We start from the raw sequence: 16,292 nt of genomic DNA, 5'->3' as shown, positions 1-16,292 counted from the left end.
TATTGCATACTTGACAATTGCTAAGTAAACCTTAAATGTTCTCATCATACACATACAAAAAAATATGGTAATTATGTGAGATGATGGAGATGTTAATTAAGCTTATTGTGGAAACCGTTTTGCAATACATACACGTATCAAATCATCATGCTGTTCACCTTAAACATTCACAATGTTACATGTCAATTATATCTCAACTAAGCCAGAAAAAGATAAATTAAGAAAAGAATATATGCACTAAAGGATATGTAATTATGGCTAAATTTTTACTGAGCGCTGTGTGTGTGGTGGTAGTGGGATGTGTGTGTGTGTGACGGGGTGGAATATCTCATTTTAATTGCTAAGTAGCCTCCTGATACAAAAATGAGAATAAGGATGGCTCATCCTTCTATGTAAAGTACTCTTCTGCAATACATAGTAAATAAAAGTGCACAAATGCAAATATTTACAAGTTTATCATATACAAATAAATATTAAGCTCAGATTACAAGCTGTTTTTAAAAAATACTTTATTTGTGTGTTTAAAAGAACACACATTTGTAGCATTCCTTCCTTGGATGAGTCATCTTTTCTGAAACTTGGTAGAAACGTTTTTATGAGACACATTCTACAATATATCAGCAACTAATGAAGAAGAAATAATGATGACTGGGCACTGTAAAATGTATTAGAACGCTAATTAGACTATCGCAGAAATGCTTACTGACATCTTTTAAACACCTGCTTGGTAATTTCTAAGCCCGGGTGTTACTTCATTTAACAATACACGCTTAATTAGGAGACAGAGGAAATATTAAATAATAAACCCAGGACAGCCCAGCATGCTCTATGCTTTTAGCTTTCCACCTCATCCACAAAATTTAAGGAATGATAATTTCATGTACAGGGGAGGCAATAGAATAGATTTATCTGTTCCCTCAAGGCAGATTCTAATCGCTATTATGAACTTCATTTCATAGCATGACAGAGAAAATTTAGGGATGAGGGTGTGTATAGAGATATCGGGAAGATGTCAGATGGAACTGAGAGCAAAAAACTGAAAATTTCAGCTGTGATTTCTCCAGAGGCCAGGTAGCCCTTTTCCCTGTGCTCAGTAGAAAGAAAATTTCCTGGGGGTTTTCATCTTGGGGTCCTGCCATGAGTACCTGTTGTTTTATGTGCTTGCCACCCAACTTGTACACATACATTACTTCTTTCTATTTCCAGTAACATGAATACAACAGAAGCAACCGTAACAAAAAACACTATTGAGTCATTGTAACAAATACCTCCTTGCCCTTTGGCTAACCTCAGCGGGTTTCTTTTACTTGCTACTGGAAGACTCTAGATAGCCTCACTTTACCTATTCAATCAATTCTACCTTAAAAGAACATAAATTTTAATTTCCAAATAATTTCCTTCCCCAAAGTAGCATTAAAATAAATAAAGATTGAGGAATATTCACATTGGGGGACCTGAAATTAAGGGCTATTTGTTGTGGTGTAAAGGGTGATTCATGGCTCTTTAAACACAGAATAACTACCCATATTCGATGGCTGAATTTACTTACCAGCAGGGCCTGTCACCATCTATAAAGGATGCTTTTAAGAATAATATTGTGCTGATAAACTGTAAGGAAAAAAAAAAAAAGATGGGGAGAGGACCTATAGATTAAGAGAGACTTAAAAGATATTTCAGATTAAAACAGAGGGACAAGACTAAACTACCATGTCTAGAGATGCACATTTGGGTGACGAAAAAACATTAAAAAATGTTGACTATGGAGTCAAGACAATGGCTACTTATGGGAGAGGGAAGGGATTGTGACTGAGAAGGAGCACATGAAAGGGACTTCGGGGTAGGTGGCAAAGTTCTATTCCTTAGCGTGGTGGTGTTTACAGAACGTTTCCTGTGAAACAATTTATTAAAGTAAACAAGCATTCCTCAGAGATATTGTGGGTTAGGTTCCAGACCATCACAACAAAGCAAATATCACAATAAAGCAAATCACATGAATTTTTGGGTTTTCCAGTGCATATAAAAGTTATCTTTACACTGTACTGTAGTCTATTAAGTATGCAATAGCATTATGTCTGACAAAACAATGTACATACCTTAATTAAAAAATACTTTATGCTAAAAAATGCTAACCATCATGTGAACCTTCAGCAAGTTGTTATCTTTTTGCTGGTGGAGGATCTTGCCTCAATGTTGATGGCTGCTGACTGATCAGGGTGGTGGTTGCTGAAGGCTGGGGTGACTGGCAATTTCTTAAAACAAGACAAGAATGCAGTTTGCCCCATTGATTGACTCCTCCTTTCACAAACAATTTCTCTGTATCATGCGATGCCGTTTGATAGCATTTTACCCACAGTGGAACTTCTTTCAAAATTGGAGTCATTCCTCCCAAACCCTGCCGCTGCTTTCTCAACTAAGTTTATGTAATTCCAAGTCTTTTGTTGTCATTTCAACAATCTTCACAGCAACTTCACCAGGAGTAGATTCATCTCAAGAAACCACTTTGCTCATCCATAACAAGCAACCCCTCATCCGTGAAAGATTTATCATGAGATTGCAGCAATTCAGTCACATCTTCAGGCTTCACTTTCAATTCTAGTTCTCTTGCTGTTTCCACTACATCTGCAGTTACTTCCTCCACTGAAGTCTTGAACCCCTCAATGTCATCCATGAGGGTTGGAATCAACTTCTTTCAAACTCCTGTTAATGTTGATATTTTGACCTCTTCCCATGAATCATGAATGTTCTTAATGGCATCTAGAGTGGTGAATCCTTTCCAGAAAGTTCTTAATTTTCTTTGCAAGTATCCATCAGAGGAATCACCGCCTATGTCAGCCATAGCCTTACAAAATGTATTTCTTAAATAGTAAGACTTGAAAGTCTAAATGACTTCTTGATTCATGGGCTGCAGAATGTTAGCAGGCATGAAAACAACGTTAATCTCATTGCACATCTCCATCAGAGCTCTTGGGTGACCAGGTTCATTGTCAATGAGCAGTAATATTTTGAAAGGAATCTTTTTTTCTGAGCAGTAGGTCTCAACAGTGGGTTTAAAATATTCAGTTAACCATGTTATAAACAGATGTGCTATCATTCAGGTTTTGTTGTTCCATTTATAGAGCATAAGCAGAGTAGATTTAGCGTAATTCTTAAGGGACCTAGGGTTTTGGGAATGGTAAATGAGCATTGGCTTCAGGTTAAAGTCACCAGCTACATTAGCCCCTAACAAGAGAGTCAGCCTTCCTCTGAAACTTGGAAGCCAGTCATTGACTTCTCCTCTCTTGCTATGAAAGTCCTAGATGGCATGTCCTTCCAACACAAGGTTGTTTCATCTTCATTACAAATCTGTTGTAGCCATCTTCATTAATTATCTTAGATCTTCTAGATAACTTGCTGCAGCTTCTACATCAGCACTTGTTGCTTTACTTGCACTTTCACGTTATGGAGAGGGCTTCTTTCTTTAAACCTCATGAACCAACCTCTGCTAGCTTCAAACTTGGGTGCCCCAAAACAATTACAATAGTAGCATCAAAGATCACTGATCCCAGATTGCCATAACAAACGTAATAATAATGAAAACGTTTGAAATATTGCGAGAGTTACCCAAATGTGACACAGAGACACCAAGTGAGCAAATGCTGTTGGAAAAATGGTGCTGATAGATTTACTCAAAGCAGGGTTACCACAAACCTTCAATTTTTTAAAAAAATGATATCTGTGAAATGCAATAAAACCAGGTATGCCTGTATTTGCTACCCACCCATTAGTCTCTTTGCCACGGTATGGCAGTGCCTGTGTTCAAGTAACCCTTATTTTACCTAACAGTGGCCCTGAAGCACAAGAATAGTGATTCTGGCAATTTGGTTATGCCAAAGAGAAGCCGTAAAGTGCTTCCTTTATGTGAAAAGGTGAAAGTTCCCTACTTAGTAAGGAAACAAAAAAAACTGTATGCTGAGGTTGCTAATATCTATGATAAGAATGAATCATCTGTTCACAAAATTCCAAAGAAGGAAAAAGGAATTCATGCTTGTTTTGCTGCCACACCTCAAATATGTGTGTACAGGAAAAAACAGAGAGTACATAGCGTTCAGTACTCTCTGAGGTTTCAGCATCCACTGTGGGTCTTAGAACATGTCCCCCATGGATAAGGGGGGGCTACTGTACGTCATCTTTTTCTTTGGTTAAGCGCCAGATGAAAGAAAGGACTTGCCAATTCAATAGGTAAAAAATTGCATTTTTCTCTTTTAATTTGTATTTCTCCAAATACTAGTGAAGTTGGCCTTGTTACTTTTTACATTTATTAGTCCTTTGAATGTCTTCTATTCATATCTTTGGCTCATTTTTCCATAGGGCCATTCATCCTTTTATTATTACTCTCTAAGCATTCTTTATACATTACAGATACTAACTTTATTGTGTAATACATGTGCCAAAGTTTTCCTATTCTTGTCTAATTTTTTTATCATGTACAGAAGATATTAACTTTTATTCAGATGTCTATATATATAATTTTTTCCTTTATGCTTTCTTTCTTTGCCTTTCTACTTAAAAAAACTCTCCTTTTCCATGTATCTGTTACCTATTTACATAAATTTTTCTTATTCTCTTATGATTCAATAAATTATACAATATTGAATATTGTAAGTATTTTATGATTTAGTATTTTTCCACTTGGCATATATTTAGATGCATTTTGTGAAGTAGGGATTCTAACTTAGTTTATCTCCTCAAGCAGCCAAGTATCATTTATCCTAAAAATCAATCCCTCTGTCCTAATGTACTTGAATTGTTTCCTTCTTCATAGGCTAATAATCACAAAAACAGGATGCTTTGTGCATATGGAATCCCTTTGTCATAGGTGACCATTCAAAAGTTGACAACAGGCAGCTTTAAGTCTCCATAGCTGGAAAAATTATACCTTTTTCAGAAAAAGATGTGCTTTGAGAAAATCAAAGAAAGAACATTTAAGGTCCCCATTTTTTTCACGGATGAGTAGGAAAGAGAGAGAAGCTAAGCTGTTCTATGGGCAATTCTCTTGGCCTTCTCTTGTGCCCAAAACATAAGTTTATGGCACTACCACAAAGTCAAAATAATGGTTTGTGTAATCTTGAAATAAGGCTGAAATTTTCATGAGAGGGAAAAAAACTTTTTATTTTTTACTTTGAGGAGTTTACGTCTTGACCTCAGTGAGCATTAAGCATGACACTGGTAGGAGGCAACCCTGGGAACAGGTATTGACAGTTGATCAGGATCTTGTGCCTGATAACGCATGCTGGAGATGAAGAGAAGTAAAGAGAGAGTGTGAAAAATGGAGGCTTCCTTTTCACTAGTCTTGCTATATCCTCCATTTCTAAAAAGGCAATCATATCCTAAGTAGAACTAGCAATCGTTCTCTGGAAGATGGGTGAGTGAGTCCATCTAGAGAAAGCTAGGGAATTCGCTAGGTTGTACATTTCATTTGCCCCTTCTGTTGAAAATCGTAAATCACCGGTTGATGAGAAAGAGGAGATAAACAAGAAGAGTACTAACTCGAGATACAGCAAGGTACCACAAATAGACATAAATTACACCTGTGCTATATGGGAAGTAACCCAAATTCAAAAAGAGAAAAAGAAAAAGGAAAGGACTTGCATTATTCCTAGAATCAAAGTGGACAATGCTTATCATTTCAGGGAGGGCAGGGATGACATTTAGATGACTTGGGTGATAAGTTCTCCACCCCGAGGGATGCAGAGGTTCAGCACCCCAAGAACATTATAATTTTGCTGTGTATTGAGGAGCAGGAGATAAACCTTCCAAGGGACACATCGACGTGGACTGCTATAAGCTGAATCCGTCACTAATTTAACATACAGCGGAGGGGTTGAAACACCTTCAATGCAAAGAAATTATTTTATTGAAGGAAATATATGACAGTATGTTTATTCTTAAGCAACAGAATGGTCAAGGAAAGATGCTTTCTTTTACAAAAAGACAAAGAGTACTTTCTTTTCAATTCTATTTTTGCCCTCTTAATGAACTCCAAGCGTTCTCCATTGCAAAATATTCTCTCTTTTATAATAAGAAAGTGAAACACAGTCAGTCCAGAATGTAACCCCTTGCCTGTACTCCTCCCTATCTGATTACGATTACTCCCAAATAAGATATTGTTTTCTCATTTATATTTCCTTCCATGGAAATTTACTCCCCTTTAGGTTATAACATCAAGTCAAATTTTCACACTGCTGAAAGCCAAAAACAGAAGTATATTTATGGTCTTAAACTAAGTACTGCTTTGTAGGTTAAGTATTAGTGTGGAATTTCTACGAAATAACATCTCTATGATATTCTCCATTATTATTAAATGAGACAGTCTTTTGCTTTTTATGTGAAGATTAAATTGGACTCCACATATATTTCCCTGTCAGTGATTTTATCTGTATTGTGTTTTTGTGGTTGTGGTTGTTTCATTGTGTGTATGTTTACCAATTTGATGATAATCATTATTTGGATGATTGTCCAAATGAACATCTCTGGACCTAGACTCTTCTTAATTTTTTTTTTCTTTTGAGGAAGATTAGCCTTGAGCTACCATCTGCAATCAATCCTTCTCTTTTTTCTGAGGAAGACTGGCCCTGAGCTAACATCCGTGCCCATCTTCCTCCACTTTATTTTTTATTATTTTTTTTGAGGAAGATTAGCCCTGAGCTAACATCTGCTGCCAATCCTCCTCTTTTTGCTGAGGAAGACTGCCCCTGAGCTAACATCTGTGCCCATCTTCCTCCACTTTATATGTGGGATGCCTGCCACAGCATGGCTTACCAAGTGGGGCCATGTTTGCACCCGGGATCTGAACTGGCGATCCCTGGGCCGCTGAAGCAGAATGTGCTCACTTAACCACTGCGCCACTGGGCCAGCTCCGTCTTCCTCTACTTTATATGTGGGACGCCTGACATAGCATGGCTTGACAAGCAGAGTATGGGTCTGCACCTGGGATCTGAACCGGTGAACCCTGGGCCACCAAAGCAGAAGGTACAAACTTAAGTGCTGTACCACCAGTCCGGCCCCTCTCTTCTAAATTTTAATACACGCCTCCAACTGCCTGCTGGATATTTCCACTTCTCACCTTTTCCTAAAATTTAGCATGCTGAATGCCAGTCTCACAATCTCTATCTCCAGTCCACAAATGGCCTTCGTTTGCTCGTTTCCCTTTTGGACTATGCTAGACATAGCGATGATTGGCAGCAGAGTCAGAATTCAACGTTAACAGGATAAACACTTTCTAGTTAAAGATGAGGCTTGAAACCCTTCAGCATCTCTGCCTCCTTCCCTATCCCTCTTTCCCCTTACATCCAACTATCTACTTATTTGGTTTCCTTTCTGTAATTTCCCCCTTCATGTACAAAAGCAAGCAAGGACAATGGACAATGAAAGCCACGTCTTTGTCTTCTCCTTATGGCCAACACCATAAGGGGTTTCACCTCTTTCAGGGTCCTGAAGAAAGTTCTCATTCCCTCTCTGGGTTCCTAACTTACAGCACCGTTAATGACACATTTCTGTGTAGCATAGTATTTCATATAGATTTCCTTTACTTGCTCCTGGAATGTCAGGCTCTTTTTTTTAATGGAAATCCTCTTTATTTAGGCCAAGAATTGTTTTCAGACCACACAATACAGGCCCAGCACTACCATAGAAATGGATGCCAACCTCCCACAGAGAGCCTGGAAAGAGCCTACCTCTCAGAAGGAAAGAGGAAAGGCAAGTTCCTGTGCTGGACACTGCAACACGACAGGTTTGTAGCGAGATTAATCTTACAAAACATCAGTGGTAGAGACCAGGAACATGACTAAGTACAGAAACCAACCAGATCAAAAAAGAGGTGATGTTTTGGGGCCAGCCCAGTGGCATAGTGGGTAAGTTTGCGCACTCTGCTTTGGTGGCCCAGGGTTCACGGGTTCAGATTCTGGGTGCAGACCTACACAACACTCATCAAGCCATGCTGTGGCAGCAAGCATTCCACATACAAAATAGAGGAAGATTGGCACAGATGTTAGCTCAGGGCCAATCTTCCCCATCAAAAAAAAAGAGGTAATGTTTTGGTGATAATTGACAAAAAAAAGCCATCCTCCCTTACTGAATGGTAAAGATTTCCTAAAGGGCAAATAAAATGAGGTAAAAAAATTAATTAAGGGGCTGGCCCAGTGGCAGACAGGTTAAGTTTGCACGTTCTGCTTCGGTGGCTCGGGGTTCACTGGTTTGGATACCGGGTGTGGACATGGCACCGCCTGGCAAACCATGCTGTGGTAGGCGTCCCACATATAGAGTAGAGGAAGATGAGCACGGATGTTAGCTCAGGGCCAGTCTTCCTCGACAAAAAGAGGAGGATTGTCAGCAGATGTTAGCTCAGGGCTGATCTTCCTCAAAAAAAAAAAAAGAAACGAAAATTAATTAAGAAGAAAACTCACTAGGAAGTTGTACATCAGAGTACAGCTTTCAGTACATATGACTGAATGCTAAAGGGGAGGGAGAAGCTATAAGAAAACAAGGGTTAGTCAGGAGTCAGGCTCCTGGTTAAAGTCTTCTGTGTGATTCTTCAGGCCTGACCACAGGCAACGATTAAAAGTCTTTACCTGGCAGGCCTCAGGGAAGGCTGCCCTCCCCATACCAGACTTGGGGCACAGTCTGTGCATCACCATCTCTGAAGCGGGGTGCAGTCAAGGACTCAGATCCCCTGGCCATCATACTCTTCACATATTTACATTTCTAGCCCCAGAGTCTTCGTTCCTAGGTCTCTATATCTGAGGCCTCCAGCAGAGGTCTTCCCAGGCGCCTCTGCTTAGGCCTCCTTATGCCGGGTGAGGGAGGGAGGGGGTAACCTTGAAGATGCTTTGCTCTGCTCAGACTCAGGACCCAGCACTTTTCTACTCCTAGGCACCCCTTTCCCTTCCCCTCAACGTCAGGGTCCATAAAACTGCCACAGCCTTCTGTTCTTGGCTCCCTCAGCAGTAAGACCACCCCTCTTTGCACTGACCCCCTGACCACATAGGGGTGTGAAGTCCCACGGAGAGAAATGAAGGGAGTGGTCAGGGCCTTCTCTGGTTCTAGACTCCTACTATTACCATCACAGAAAGTGATTAAAGGCTTACCTCTCATTTTTGGCTTGTTGCTTTAATTGGGAGCAAGGCTCTGCTAATTCCTTTGTGTAAATAATGAAAAGGCCCTCTCTATGGAACAGATAATTACAAGGAAGCATGTCCTCTGGGCAGATGCATTGAAAAGATTCCTCTTCCTCCAGGCCCGTAGGGCCAGGGCTTGGAGCAGGAGCTCAGCTTATATTTCACCCTTGTCTCTTCTCCAATCTGCACAATCATGGGGGTTGGCTAGACCCTAGAGTGGACGTACTAGCAAAAATGTACTACATGGAAGGAGGAAGTGGCAGTTTCCTACAGATAGTAAAACTCTGTGCAGACAACATACAGAGCCCACCTCAAGCACCGTGGGCTGAATGCAGCAGTGGCTGCAGGCGGAACTGGAATTGGGCCTTTAGTTATAAGCAAATAACGGAAGCAATGCAAAAGTGGAGAATGAAACATACTCTGTTCCCTGTCAGAAGGCAAGGTGCAGATACAGGCACGGAGATAGAAATTCACCAAACCATAACACAACGGAGGTGGACATATTCCCCATAATTAAGAAGAAAATCACATAAAGGAACAAAGGCTCTTTAAACAAATACTCAAGAGTGTTCACATGCATCATGTAATTGGAACTGTGATGAATACCTCGAGGGGAGAATGTTTTTCCAGTACTATTTCAATGTTTGTGTTTCGTGAACCATGAAAGACTTGGATCTCTAGCCTTGAACTTGCTATTTCTATTGCTAAACTTTGACTTCTATCCACAAACTAAAGAGCAGATGAAATATAATTAGAGTATACTTTTCAAGAAGAGAAGTGAATACATACTAAGAGCATTTCAAAACAAAATATGAGCTTGAACAAGGCTCAGTACCAAACACTCTGAACATTTCTCTGCTGCAGGTGGTGATGTTTGAATTGGGGGCCCTAATGGGATAGAGAGATGATTGAAGACTCACTGAATTCAAAAGTGACCTGAAAAACTATATTTTTCTTTGAAAAGGATTTGAAATCTAATCCCTCCCCTCTAAGTATAGTTTTTCAAGTAAGTGTTTTTTGAGGAAAATATAATGACCCTGGTTCTTTTTATAGATACTTCCTTCCTAGGTAGAATAATAATCTGATTTCTAAACTGCTTTTAAATAAACAGTACCATTTCACCTACTTAAAAAATTCAATATGGGGCCAGACTGGTGGCACAGCAGTTAAGTTCGCACGTTCCACTTCAGCAGCCCGAGAAGGTTCGCCAGTTCGAATCCCAGGTGCAGACCTATGCACCGCTTATTAAGCCATGCTGTGCCAGGCGTCCCACATATAAAGTAGAGGAATATGGGTACATGTGTTAGCTCAGGGCCAATCTTCCTCAGCAAAAAAGAAGAGGATTGGCGGTGGATGTTAGCTCAGGGCTAATCTTCCTCAAAAAAAAAAAAATACAATATGAATGTAATCATAGATCCTATTAATTATTGCATCTTTCAAATCTATTTTTACCATCTTAAATTTAACACTTTTATAATGAATACAGTTGCCCACTGACATTCACAGGTTTATATTTTATGGTTTTGACAATTAGCAGCAACTATGAATGTTTATGACATGTAGTAATTTGTAATTTTCTGGAGACCTGAATTTGAATTGCCTGCTGGGAGGTGGATACTCAAGAATAAGCCACTTAGCTAATGATAAACGCCCTCATCATTCAGGAGCTGAATACCTCACAAAGACCTTTCTGTATTAATATAGGTCCTAAACCAAGCTGCTTAAAATTGCTAGAGATGACTATGTTCTGACACACGTGGAGTGGGTTGATCAGCTAACAGAATGACTCTCAAACCTGAGGGTGCGTTAGAATCATCCAGAGGACTTTGTTAAAACACAAGTTGCTGGGCCCCACCACAATATGTCTGAATTAGAAATCGAAAATTTTCATTTCTAACACGTTCTATGAGTTCCAAGGTGATGCTTTGAGAACCATTGATCTATATTATCCATTTGTCATTAAAAAAAATTTTCCAAGTAAAATTTCCTAAACAAATATCAGCAGTAGTTTTACCGATGCAATGTGACATATCAAACAATTACAAGGGATACTCTGGGTCAGAACTGATATTTTGCCAATAACACTATCTATTCTGGTTGGCAAAATATAAAAACACTTCTGTACAGGGTGTTAAATAGTCACTTCACTGAGACAGCTAAGTTCTTCCCCTCCAGAGTATCCATGTCACTCCCTTCAACCCACCCGTGAGCTTGGCAAGCAGATCTTAATATCCTGGCATAGTAGGAGACCTCCAGAACCTTTTCTATTGGTCATCATGGTTGGTTTTAGAAAGCAAAGCATAATAGAAACCAGAACCTTTCTTTTGTCCAAGACTAATCAGACCTCACTTTAGCAGGAGGTAGGTAGGGAAATGGGAGACACAATAAGGATTCTTTTTGATTAAAGAAAAGAGTTGGCAAGAGAGAAGATCCAAGATGGCGCCGTGAGTAGTCCTCTTTGTCTCTCGCCCTTCGAGTCTACAATTATTTGGACACTTATCGCTTGACAAAGGATATCCAGACAGCATCTCAGGACGTCTGAGACACCCACGCAACTATACATCGGAAGGCGGACGGGCTTTCCTCCGGGAGGATGTGGAAATAGGTGAAAACTCTCCGACCCTGACGGGCAGCCTAGTACCCACAAGCGGCTTTCTTCCAACGGACGCCCCCAGAGGATCCACACACATCTAGGGCAGGAGCGAGAACACAACAGAGGAGCGACGGTGGAAACAGGTGACCAGAACCCTACCTAAACCCCCCGCAATTACTCCTAAACGCAGAGGGAAACTTTGGAGTTGCACACCTGAGCCCGCGGGGAGAGTCTCTCCCCGCCATTGGCGGGGAGACCCAGCCTGGTGCTCGGGGCGCCCGGAGGGTCCCAGAGAGAGTCATGGAGGGTACGGAGGTCTCCCAGCTGCCGTTGCCCACCCCGTGGGACTAGGGATTGCCGGAGATCTCGGAGAGGACCGGGGCTGGGGGAACTTTCAAAGGCCGGTTCTGCGACCCGGAGGGGAAGCGCCGGAGCTCTGCCCGGGCAGCAGACAAAACTCTCTGTCTGCCGTTAGCAGAGGGGCCACGCTGAGCATTCACGGCTCCGGGAGAGGCCCGGAGAGAATCCCAGAGGGCGGGGCGACCCCCAGCTGCCGTTGCCCGCCCCGTGGGGCTAGGGATTGCCAGAGATCTCGGAGAGGACCGGGGCGGGGGGAACTTTCAAAGGCTGGTTCTGCGACCCGGAGGGGAAGCGCCGGAGTTCCGCCCGGGCAGCAGACAAAACTCTCTGTCTGCCATTAGCAGAGGGGCCACGCCCAGCATTCAGGGCTCCCGGGAGAGGCCCGGAGAGAAACCCAGAGGACGGGGCGACCCCCAGCTGCCGTTGCCCGCCCCGTGAGACTAGGGATTGCCGGAGATCTCGGAGAGGACTGGGGCTGGAGAGAGTTCCAGAGACCCAGCTTAGTAGCCTAGGGGGAAACCCTACAGGCTCACAGCAGCCTTAGGGAAAGCCTCTGCACAGCACCAGTAGAAGGCACCCAGCCGCCAGCCACAAGGCTGGAAGACCCCAGGGCAAAAGCAGCATAGCTAGGTGTACTAACCACAGACCGTAGAAGATGCCAATAGCTCTCCTGCGACCCATAGAGGACAAGTGAGATTCGGTGGGTGCCGACAGCAACGGAGTGACAAATATAAGTGATCCCACCCCTGGCCGCTGGAAAAGCCCATGACACCGTTGCAGACCCCAAGGAGAGAGCACATCTAGGTGGGCTGCAACAGTAGGCACCTGCAGCCTGAAGCCCCCCTGTGACGGCCCCCACGGCAGAGGAGGGAATCCAAAGGGCCACTGTGGCTACGAAGAGGGGCCCAGGCCCAGTTAGCAACTACGGACAGGGTTCCTGGTTGGTGAAGTATAAAAAGCTGCTCCCCCCACCGCAGCAGCTGAAACAAGTGAAAGGAGCAACTAAACTCTATCTCCATGCGGAGGCACAAATCAACAACATCAAGCAATATGAAAAAATACATTAAATCTCCAGAACAGAAAGAAAGCAACAAATACACAGAAAACAATCCCAAAGAAAATGAGATATATAACCTAAATGATGATGACTTCAAAACAGCCATCATTAAGATTCTCAATGAGTTAAGAGAGAATTCTGACCGACAACTCAACGAGTTCAGGAGCTATGTCACAAAAGAGTTTGATACGATAAAGAAGAACCAAACAGAAATATTGGAAATGAAGAACACAATAGAGGAGATTAAGAAAAATCTAGATGCTCTGAACAGTAGGGCCGATAATATGGAGGAAAGAATTAGCAATTTGGAAGATGGCAATATAGAATTGTTGCAGGCAGAGGAGGAGAGAGAAGCAAGACTTAAAAGAAATGAAGAAACTCTCCGAGAATTATCAGACACAATTAGGAGATGCAACGTAAGGATTATAGGTATACCAGAGGGAGAAGAGAAGGAGAAAGGGGCAGAAAACCTATTCAAAGAAATAATGGATGAGAACTTCCCAAATCTGGTGAGGGAGATGGATCTTCAGGTGACAGAAGCCAATAGATCTCCAAACTTTATCAATGCAAGAAGACCAACTCCACGGCATATAGTAGTGAAGCTAGCAAAAGTCAACGACAAGGAGAAAATATTAAGGACAGCCAGGCAAAAGAAACTAACCTACAAAGGAACCCCCATCAGGCTATCAGCAGATTTCTCAGCACAAACTTTACAAGCTAGAAGAGAGTGGAATGATATATTCAAAAATCTGAAGGACAAAAATCTACAGCCGAGAATTCTCTACCCAGCGAAAATATCCTTCAAATACGATGGAGAAATAAAAACTTTCCCAGATAAACAAAAATTAAGGGAGTTCATTGCCACAAAACCTCCTCTTCAGGAAATCCTCAGGAAAACCCTCATTCCTGAAAAATCCAAAAAAAGGAAAGGGGCTACAAAACCAAGAGCAGAGGAGATAAGTAGAAGGACAACAACAGAGAGTAGCAGCTCTACATCAGAACAGATTAAACCATGGGACGAGAAACAAAGGAAACTGAAGAAAACCGGAAAACAAGACACAAAATGGTAGTGGTAGGCCCCCACGTCTCAATAATCACTCTAAATGTAAATGGATTGAACTCCCCAATCAAAAGACATAGAGTGGCAGGATGGATCAAAGAACAAGATCCAACAATATGCTGCCTCCAGGAAACACACCTCAGCCCCAAAGACAAACACAGACTCAGAGTGAAGGGATGGAGAACAATACTCCAAGCTAATAATGAACAAAAGAAAGCAGGTGTCGCTATACTAATATCAGACAAGGTAGATTTCAAAGCAAAACAGATAAAGAAAGATAAAGAGGGACAGTATATAATGATAAAAGGGACTCTCCACCAAGAAGACATAACACTTATAAATATATACGCACCCAACACAGGAGCACCAAAATTTGTAAAGCAACTCTTAATAGAACTAAAAGAAGACATCAACAACAATACAATAATAGTAGGGGACCTCAACACACCATTAACACCAATGGACAGAACATCCAGACAGAAAATCAACAAGGAAATAATAGAATTAAATGAAAAATTAGACCAGATGGACTTAATAGATATATATAGAACACTTCATCCAAAAACAGCAGGTTACACATTCTTCTCAAGTGCACATGGAACATTCTCAAGGATTGACCATATTTTGGGAACCAAAGCAAACATCAATAAATACAAGAGAGTTGAAATAATATCAAGCATCTTTTCTGATCATAACGCTATTAAACTAGAAATCACCTACAAGAAAAAAGCAGAGAAAGGTGCAAAAATGTGGAGACTAAACAACACGCTTCTCAACAAACAATGGATCATTGAAGAAATTAAAGAAGAAATCAAATATTATCTGGAGACAAATGAAAATGAGAACACGACATACCAAATCATTTGGGATGCAGCAAAAGCAGTCCTAAGAGGGAAATTCATCGCAATACAGGCTCACCTCACTAAACAAGAAAAAGCTCACGTAAGCAACCTCAAACGACACCTAACAGAACTAGAAAAAGAAGAACAAACAAAGCCCAGAGTCAGTAGAAGGAGGGAAATAATAAAAATAAGTGCAGAAATAAACGATATTGAAACAAAAAAGACAATAGAAAGGATCAATGAAACAAAGAGTTGGTTCTTCGAAAGAATTAACAAAATTGACAAACCCCTAGCCAGACTCACCAAGAAAAGAAGAGAGAAATCGCAAATTAATAAAATCAGGAATGACAGAGGAGAAATCACAACAGATACCAATGAAATACAAGAGATCATAAGAGAATACTATGAAAAACTATATGCCAACAAATTGAACAACCTGGAAGAAATGGACAAATTCCTAGACTCCTACAATCTCCCCAAACTGAATCAGGAAGAAATGGAGAATCTGAATAGACCAATCACAAGTAAGGAAATAGAAACGGTAATCAAAAACCTCCCCAAAAACAAGAGTCCAGGACCAGACGGCTTCTCTGGAGAATTCTACCAAACATTCAAAGAAGACTTAATACCTATTCTCCTCAAACTGTTCCAGAAAATTGAGAAAGATGGAGAACTCCCTAACACATTCTATGAAGCCAACATCACTCTGATCCCCAAACCTGACAAGGACAACACAAAGAAGGAGAACTACAGGCCGATATCACTGATGAACATAGATGCAAAAATCCTCAACAAAATTTTGGCAAACCGATTACAGCAATACATCAAAAAGATTATACACCATGATCAAGTGGGATTTATACCAGGGACACAGGGATGGTTCAACATCCGCAAGTCAATCAACGTGATACACTACATCAACAAAATGAAAAACAAAAACCACATGATCATCTCAATAGATGCAGAGAAAGCATTCGACAAGATCCAACACCCATTTATGATAAAAACCCTCAGTAAAATGGGTATAGAAGGAAAGTACCTCAACATAATAAAGGCCATATATGATAGACCCACAGCCAACATCATACTCAATGGACAAAAGCTGAAAGCCATCCCTCTGAGGACAGGAACAAGACAAGGGTGCCCACTTTCACCACTCCTATTCAACATAGTACTGGAGGTGCTGGCCAGAGCAATTCGGCAGGAAAAAGAAATAAAAGGAATCCAA

This window comes from Equus quagga, chromosome 1 (assembly GCF_021613505.1).
Source record: "Equus quagga isolate Etosha38 chromosome 1, UCLA_HA_Equagga_1.0, whole genome shotgun sequence".
Taxonomy (NCBI): Eukaryota; Metazoa; Chordata; class Mammalia; order Perissodactyla; family Equidae; genus Equus; species Equus quagga.
Note: the sequence above shows the minus strand (reverse complement) of the source record.